This window comes from Neomonachus schauinslandi, chromosome 12 (genome assembly GCF_002201575.2).
Source record: "Neomonachus schauinslandi chromosome 12, ASM220157v2, whole genome shotgun sequence".
Taxonomy (NCBI): Eukaryota; Metazoa; Chordata; class Mammalia; order Carnivora; family Phocidae; genus Neomonachus; species Neomonachus schauinslandi.
In genome coordinates, this window is record NC_058414.1 from 93383398 (window position 1) to 93393101 (window position 9704).

At 37.5% G+C, this 9704-nt stretch overlaps 1 pseudogene; it reads left to right on the plus strand.

Moving 5' to 3' along the window:
- Nucleotides 1-579: 579 nt before the first annotated feature.
- Nucleotides 580-1246, plus strand: LOC110582818 (annotated as a pseudogene).
- Nucleotides 1247-9704: the final 8458 nt, after the last annotated feature.

Here is a 9704-nt window from a genome sequence, read left to right on the forward strand (position 1 = left end):
GGTAGACCCCACCTCCCTGCCAGCTGGCTCTAATACAAACTGAAATGATGATTAAGATAACTGAAGTGAGAACTTTAAGTGAACATAAGGCAAATGGAGCCCACATTCAGAGGAGATGAAGGGAGGAAGCAACCATATCTGGGTGGGACTGGCAGGATTTTGTAGGACGTAAGGGACAGAGGATACAGTTTAGGGCATTCAAGAGGGAAGGGTTGGTGGTATAAATGAGAACATTGTGGTCAGGGAAGTGGACAGGGTGGCAGGTCAGAGCAGAGTTGCAGGCAGAAGTGCTAGTAAGTTGAAAGACGAGGGTGCATACAGCGATGGGTGGGTGTTGGTGACTAATGCTCACCTTCTTGCATATGTATATTTATTTTCATATGTATTTTCTTCATAAAACATTTAACATCAGCCTTGTACAGAGAATAGTAGAAGATGAACCCACTTGGTCATGATGTGGAGCCTAAGAGCAGAGATAATACTTCCTCAACTTGGGAATAGCTTTAATCCTTTGAAATGGGAAGTATGTGAACTCTCCCTTGTTCTCTAGATTTAATAAAGGGCAAGACACAGGACTAAATGTTGAAGAATTATTCTAGCACCATTGAATTTTATCTGCTTGGCTTCCATGGCTCCAGAGAACTACACAATATTCTTTTTGCCACGTTCTTCTTTCTCTACTCAGTGACAGTCATGGGAAATATGCTCATCATTGTGATTGTCTGTTGATAAATGTCTGCAGTCCCCCATGTATTTCTTCCTTGGCCACCTCTCTGTCCAGAGATCCTGATCACATCAGTTGCTGTCCCCTTGATGCTCTGGGGGTTGCTGCTTCCTGGAATGAAGGCAATATCTCTGACAGCATGTAGTGCACAATTATATTTGTACCTTTCTTTGGGCACATCAGAATTTATATTAATGGGAGCAATGGCTGTGGACCATTATGTGGCTGTCTGTAACCCCTTGAGGTACAACATCATTATGAACAGCCACACCTGCATCTGGGTGGTCATTGTGTCATGGGTGTTTGGTTTTCTATTTAAAATCTGGCCAGTCTATGCCACATTTCAGCTTACCTTCTGCAAATCAAATGTGTTAGACCATTTTTTATGTGACCGAGGGCAACTGCTCAAACTATCCTGTGACCCCTTTTCTGAACCCCTTCATCTTCACCCTCTGGAATGACAAATTTATAGAGGCCTTTCGAGATGTCATGAAACACTGCTGTCAACTCCTCAAGGATTAGCTGTGTCCTAAGGACAATCATGGACTCATCATTATGGACCTGAGTAGTCTGAAACCACTAATTCAATCTAAAATGATCATTTTCAACACCAAGTGGTTTGTGATGTACAAGGAAATTCTACAAAATCCTTCAAGGGAATTTTAAGACACTGATAATGTTCCAATTTATAATCAGATGTTTCCTACATGGTAGATCTCATTATTTTTTAACTAGATATATGTTTATACACTCTTCTGTAGTTATAATACATCTTACAGTATAAATTTAACAGGTGTAAATGTGCAAAATATATGTGATATTTTTTAGAACACTCAGCTCTTTGGGAAAAGCAAGGAAGAATATAATTCATTCTGTGGCAGTTGACCTCCATGATTGATTCTAGGTACTGAGTCATCTTTCCATATGTTGTCCTGTGCATTCATGATTTTCTCACTGCCTAAAGCACCCTCTATTTCTTTTGTGAGTGACCCCAAGTTCAGCCTCAGGCTCCAACCTTTACTTGAGGTTCATGCTTCCAGGTCCAGCAGGGGCACTGCCACCCTGTAGATCTTCTCAACTGGCAGTTGTGAGTGAACTCACTCCACAACCCTGCCTCCTTCCCAACCTCAGGGCCAGATGTATGTTAATTCAGGTACATCTCTAATTGGTGGACTTTCTCAGGGTGAGGAGGGAGGGTCTTGGAAAGAGGCATTTTCTTATATGGCATGATTCTCATTATCATGCCAGCCCCAAATGTGGGAGGGCATGAGTTCTGGGACCCGAACTGACAAGGGCAAGCTGACCTTGCTGTGTCCCTGGGCTGAGGCAGGAGTGCAGGGAGGGCAGAAAAAGGGGCCACCCCTGGTCACTTCTCCCTGCATTCCTCACATTGTCCAATCCTGACACAGGGCATTCCATCTCCCTTCTCTGTCTCCTAATCCACATCTCAGTTCCTATATTGTCCTGTCCCATCCCCTTTCCTGTCACACTACAATTGTCAATATTTCTGCCATTCTCATGTGGCTAAGCAGGGGTCAAAAGACTGTGCACATGAGACTGCCTTCCCAACATAATACATGTATCTATTCTGCAGACTGTGCATTTGATAAGAATATGTATTCTGCTGTTTTAAGATGGAATGTTCTGAATGTATCTGTTAAGATTTACCTGGTCCAATGTGTCATTCAAAGCCACTGTTTACTTGTTGATTTTCTGTTTGGATGATCGATCCTTTGATGTAAGTGGGGTGTTAAAGTCCCTACTATTATTGTATTACTATTGATTATGTCCTGTATGTTTGTTAATAGCTGCTTTATGAATTTGGGTGCTCCTATGTTGGATGCATAAATATTTACAATTGTTATATCTTTTTGTTGGATTGTTCCCTTTATGGTTATATAATGTCCTTCTTTGTTTCTTGTTACATCTTTGTTTTAAAGTCTATCTTGTCTGATATAATTATCATTACCCTGGCTTTCTTTTTACTTCCTTTTGCATGAGCAATGCTTTTCCAACCCTTCACTTTCAATCTGCATGTGTTTAGGTCTTAAATGAGTCTCCTATAGGCAGCACATGGATGGGTCTTGCTTTTTTATTCATTCTGTCACCCCAGGTCTTTTGATTGGAGCTGTTAGTCCATTTACATTCAAAGTAATTATTTATAGGTGTACTTATTGCCCTTTTGTTATTTGTTTTATGGATATTTTTATAGTTCTCTGTTTCTTCTCTTGCTTTCTTCTTTCATGGTTTGCTGGCTTTCTTTAATCATATAGTTGGATTCCTTTCTCTTTATTTCTTGCATATCTATTACTGGTTTTTGATTTGTGGTTACTATTTGGTTTATATATAACACCTATGCATATAACAGTCTATAGTAAGTTGTGGTTGCTTAAATTTGAACCCATTCTTTACTCCTCTCCCCACCCCCCTAATCTTTATGTATATGGTTATGTATATGGTATTGTACTTTACATCCTTTTATTTTGTGAGTCCCTTGACTGATTTTTATAGATATACTTAATTTTTTTGCTTTTGTGCTTCCTACTTTTCTTACTCCTGCTTATGGTCTTTCCTTTCCATTCAGAGTTCCCTTTTCATTTCTTGTAGGGCTGATTTAGTAGTCATGAATTCCTTTAACTTTTGTTTATCTGAGAAACACTTTATCTTTCCTCTTACTCTGAATGATAGCCTTGCTGGATGCAGTATTCTTGGTTGTAGGTTTTTTTCTTTCAACACTTTGAACATATCATGCCACTCCTTTCCAGCCTACAACGTTTCTGCTGAAAAATCAGTGGATAGCCTTATGGGGCTTCCCTTGTATGTAACTGTTTTATTTTCTCTTGTTGCTTTTAAAATTCTCTCTTTATCACTACTTTTTGCCATTTTATTTTATTTTATTTCATTTTATAGATTTATTTATTTATTTATTTGAGAAAGAGAGAGAGAGTGAGCAGGGGGAGGAGTAGAGGGAGAGGGGGAGAGAACATCCTTAGACCGATTCCCTCCTGAGGGTGGAGCCTTACACAGGGCTCGATCCCATGGCCCTGAGATCATGACCCGAGCTGAAGTCAGACACTTAACCAACTGAGCCACCCAGGCACCCCTACTTTGTGCCATTTTAAATACCATGTATCTGGGTGTGGACCTTCTTGGGTTGATTATATTGGGGGCTCTCTGTGCCTCCTGGATCTGGGTTTCTGTTTCCTTTCCCAGATTCAGGAAGTTTTCAGCTATTATTTCTTCAACTAAATTATGTGCCCCCTTTTCTCTCTTCTCCTTCTGGGATCCATATAATGCAAATATTATTATGCTTGATGGTATTGCTGAGTTCCCTCAGTCTATTTGTATTTTTTATTATTATTTTTCTGTCTCTTGTTCAGCTTGATTTGGGATAATGCAGAAGTTTCTGGGGTTTCTATGAATGTTCTTTCTTTTCCTTTGATCTGGGTGGTAGTTACAAGGGTACTTACCTCATGATAAATTAGATATACATTTGTTTTGTGTAGTGTTTCTGTGTCTGTACTTTATATTAAAATAAAACAATTAGAGGGATTTCTGGTCTCCATTTAAGGAGCTTGGAAGTTGTCACTCTTGTCCTCACAACAAGAATACAGCACAAAGAAACTGAAAATCAGCATACTTTCTTAAATCCGTCAGAGAATTAAGGTCACAGGACAAACCATTGCTCTTCAAATTGGTAAGACAGGCAAATACAATGAATCACAGTGTACTGGAGCAGAAACTCTGGAGCAGAAGCCCATTGCTGGAGCCAGTATGAAGTTAGAAAGTACCTGACAAATTGTTGGAAGCTCTCTGTGGACAAACTTGGGGGCTAAAACCTCCAGAGTCCCAGTCTCAGGAGGGCCCCCACACATTTATGAATTGTATGTCCAGGATCCTTGTCAGGATCTCAGAGTGAAGATCAGAGAACTCAGAGTCCTATCAAAGTAGGGGAAGGGTAAAAATAACCATTCTGAAATACACCCAAGAGCATGCTGTTCCTTAAAAGCCTGCCTTTAAGGGAAACTATTTTATCAAAGCCTAAATACCTTGGATTTTTACCAGAGTCTAACAAATTGGGGGAAGGGAAATAGCCAACTCCAGTCTCTCTGTACTTCCTGTTTCACCAAAGTTACAGGGAAGCTGGAAGTCACAACCCAGGGACACAGGTTCACTAAAAGACTGAGATCTAATCATAGGACTGTAGAATGCTGAATGTTTCACTCCCTCCACTCCTTACCACCACATCAGTAGGGCTGCTGTGATAATAGGGGCTTACAACAGAAATAACTGTGAGTCTAAGCCCTTATTTAAAAAGGAGATTCTAGGGAAACAAAGACAACAGGTGAGACAAAATAAAAACAAGAGATTTATTTTAGCCTCTCACACCTACAGCTGCATTAAACAGTAAACACAGCCCAACTCCTAGCCAGATAAACATAAAACCTCACATAGAAGACCTGTTTACCTCAGGTGTTTTTACCCATTATGTAATGTCTAGCTTCCAGTGAAATATTACAAGGCATACTAAAAAACTAAACAAAGTATAAAGAGACAGGGCAAACATGAGAATCAGACTCAGATATGGCAGAAATGTTGAAATGATCAGACTAGGATTTTAACATAACTGTATGTTTAACATGCTAAGGGCTCTAGTAGAAGAGTGGACAAAATGCAAGAGCCAATGGGTAATATCAGCAGAGCAATAGAAACTATAAGAAAGAGTAAAAATGAAATGGTAGAAAAAAGAAAGACCATAAACAAGGGAGAAAACGTTGCCATGGTGAAAAGAATCTATTTCACCTACAAGTTACAAAAAATAGCTTGTGCATTGCAGATAAGCAAAGATTTGGATTGACATTACATTCATCATCTAAAATTCATTAGTTAAAATTAAACCTCAGAAAAAATGAAAAAAAATTCTAAACAAAAATAAAGAATGGCTTTAATGAGCTCAGCAAAAGAGTGCACATAGTTGAGAAAATAATCAGTGAGCTTAAAGATATGTCATTAGAAACTTCCAGAACTGAAATGCAAAGTGAAAAATGACTGAAAAAGATAAAACAGAGTATCTAAGAATTTAGGACAGTTGGAATTTGGAACAGTTACAAAAAGTATATCTTATGTGTCGTGGGGATATGAGAAGTAACAGATAAAGTATTAGAAGTAATAATAACTGAGAACTTTCTAAAATTAATGACAGACATCAAACCACAGATCCAGGAAGCTCAGAGAATATGAGCAGGATAAATAGCAAACAGTTTACATGTAGGCATATCATAGTCAAAGTGCAGAAAATCAAAGACAAAGACAAAATATTAAAGAAGCCAGAAGGGGAGAAAACACTTAACCTACAGAGGAATAAGAATGAGAATTACATTAGATTCCTCTTCAGAAAACATGCAAGCCAAAAGGAAAGCAGAGTAAAATACTTAATGTGTTGATGAAAGAAATCCACCAGCCTGGAATTCTGTATCTTGGGAAATAATTCTTAAAAAGTGAGGAAATACTTTCTCAGACAAACAACATTTTGTTTGTCACCAGTAGACCACCCTTGTAAGAAATGTTAAAAGAAGTTTAAAGAGAAGGAAAATAATATGGTTCAGAAATTGAATCTACAGAAAGAAAGGAAGAATCTTCAAGAAATAATAAATTAAGGTAAAATAAAATATTTAATTTTTCTTATTCTTACCTGATCTCACAGATAACTGTTTGTCAGAATGACAGAGCAGCAACATATTGGATGATTCTAGCTTACGAATAAGTGAAATGTATGACAGCAATACTTAAGGGATGTGAGAGGAGCAGGGGATATTCTGTTATAAGATACTTGCACTACCCATGAAGTGGTATAATGTTATTGAAAAGTGATTATAGCAAGGTCACAGGATATAAAGTTAGTATACAAAAGTCAATCACTTTCCTATGTACTTGCTTTACTACATACCAGCAATGAAAAATTGGGATTTGGAATTAAAAACACAACACCATTTACATTAACACCAAAAAATATTTAGGTGTAAACCTAACAAAATTTGTGCGTGATCTATCAGAGAAAAACTATGAAAACTTCAAAACTCTGATGAAAGAAATAAAAGAAGATATAAATAAATGGAAAAATACCCCATATTCATATACAGGAAAACCGTATTATTAAGATGCCAATTCTTCTCAACTTGATCTATAGATTCAATGAAATCTCAACCAAAATCTGAGTAAGTTATTTTGTAGATAATGACAAAGTGATATTAGTGTTTATATGGAAAGGTGAAAGGCCCAGAATAGCCAACACAATCCTGAAGAACAGAGTAGAAGGTACTAAGTCTACTCAACTTCAAAACTTATTATAAAGCTGTAGTTATTAAGATAGTGTTTTACTGGTGAAATAATAGAAAAATATATTAGTGGAATAGAATGGAAAGCCCAGAAATAGACCCACAGACATCATCAACTGATGTCTAACCAAAAACAAAGGCAATTCAGCAGAGAAAGGATAGTTTTTTCAACAAAAGGTGCTGGAACAATTGGACATCCTCATGGAAAAAAAAAAAAAATCTGGACACAGATCTTACACCTTTCACAAAAATAAACTTGAATAGGATCAGAGACCTAAATGTAAAATGCAAAACTACAAAACATCAGAATCTAACAGGAGAAAAGTAGGTGACCTTGGGTTGGATGAATAGTTTTTAGATTCAACACCAAAAGCATGATCCATGAAAGAAAAAACTGAAAAGTCGAACTTCTGCTCTGGGAAAGACTATTATGAGAATGAAAAGACAAGCCACAGTTTGGGAGAAAATACTTGGCAAAACCCATATGAAATATTGGACATGTATGCAAAACATACTAAGAGCTTTTAAAACTCAACAGTAAGAAACAACTCAATTAAATGGGCAAAAGATCTGAACAGACACCTCACTAAAGGACATATGCAGATGATAAATAAGCATATAAAAAGATGGTCCACATCCTATGTCATTAGGAAATTGCAAATTAATACAACAATGAAGTACCCCCCATACCTAGTGGAATGGCTAAAATCCGAAACACCAAATATTGGTGAGAATATGGAGCAACAGGAGCTCTCATTCATTGCTGGTGGGAATGCAAAATGGTACAGCCACTTTGAAAGACAATTTGGCAATTTCTTATGAGGCTAAATATACTCTTACAGTACAACCCAGCAATTATCTTCCTTAGTATATACACAAATGAGTTGAAAACATGTCCACACAATCTTGCACCTGAATACTTTTGTAGCTCTGTTCATAATTGCCAAAAATTGGAAGCAACCAAGACATCTATTATGGGTTGCATTATGTCTGTCAAAATTCATATGTTGAAGTTCTAACCTCCCAGTATATCAGAATTGAACTTGGGTGGAAATGGGGTTGTTGTGGTTGTAATTAGTGAAGATGAGGTCATACTGGAGTAAGGTGGGTCCCTAATCCTATTGACTGGTGTCCTTATAAATAGAACACTGTGTGAAGAGACACCTAGGGAGAATGACTTGAGAACATGAAATATAAACCAGATAGCAATAGAGAAGAATCAATAAAGCCAAATGTAATGTCTTGGAAAAGAATAATATGATTGATAAATCCCTCACAAGAATGAGCAAGGAAAAAATAGAAACACAAATCACTAATATCAGAAATGGAAACAAAAGATGTCACAATAGTGCAATAAACTGTAAATGTACAAAAATGGATATCATGAAAAACTTTATGTTAATAAACTTGACAACTAGATGAATTAAGCAAATCACCTGGAAAACACAAGCTGAAGCAGAAGTTTTGAATAGTCCTACAGCTACTAAAGGTATTTTACCTATAATAAGTACTTCCTCACAAAGAAAACTCCTGGCCTAGATTTCCTCACTGATGGATTTTTCCAAACAATTTAGGAGGAAAAAATACAAACTTTTCCCCATAAAAAAGGAAAGGAGGGCATATTTTCCAACTCATTTTATGATAACCAAAATTACCTTGACGCCAAAACCTGACATGGACCTTACCTAAAAGAAAATTATAGGTCAATATCTCTCATTAACAGAGAGTCCAAAATCCTGAATAAAAAGCTAATCAATATAACCCAATAACTTAAAAAGGGTAGCCCACATACCTCAGTATTCCCTCCTAATCTTTCTCTTCAGCACTGAGGCAATCACTGTTGGGGTTCCTTTAACTACAGACTACTTTTATCTATTCTAGAATGTATGGTACCACACTGTATGCATTTTTTTGGCATCTGACCTTTTCACTCATTGTAATGTACATGAATTCATCCATTTTGTGTCTTATCAGTATTTTGTTACTTTTCATTGCTGAGCAGTATTTCCTCATATGAATATAACATTCTCTTGTTGATGGATATTTGTTTTCTGTCACAATTCTGTTTAAATGTTTAAAGGCACTATGAACACTGTAACAGAAGTATTGGTAAAGACATATGTTTTGATTTATTTTAGGCAACTACTACAAGTATAATTGCTGGATCATAGGGAGATATATATTTAAGTTTATAAGAAATGAATCTTTTTTCAAAGAAATTTTATTACTTTATGTTCCTCTTTCTCCATTTCCACTCTGCCAGTGTCTAGTTGATCATACTGGAAAGACCTCTAGAGAAATGGAACCATGCCTGGAATTATGAAAGTTGATTGTTCAATGAAGGCTCTGACACAGAGTGCACCCCTCACCCTCCTCAGATTTCCTCATTTGCCAGTGACCTTCCTTCCCTGTTCCCCAGCAGTCATCACACATGACCAGCCCACGGCCCCTCAGAGGCTGACAGGCACATGGTGGGACAGAGGTGTTGTGGGCAGCTGTCAGCACACTTCCCATGGGGGTGAGGCCCTCAGGGATGCGTCTCTACTTCACAGTATGATTAGTGACTCCTGTTTTGTGAGTGGCATTCTAGGATCTGCATGGGGTTAATAGTAAAATAGAAATACTCTGACCAGAGGCTCTGGGCA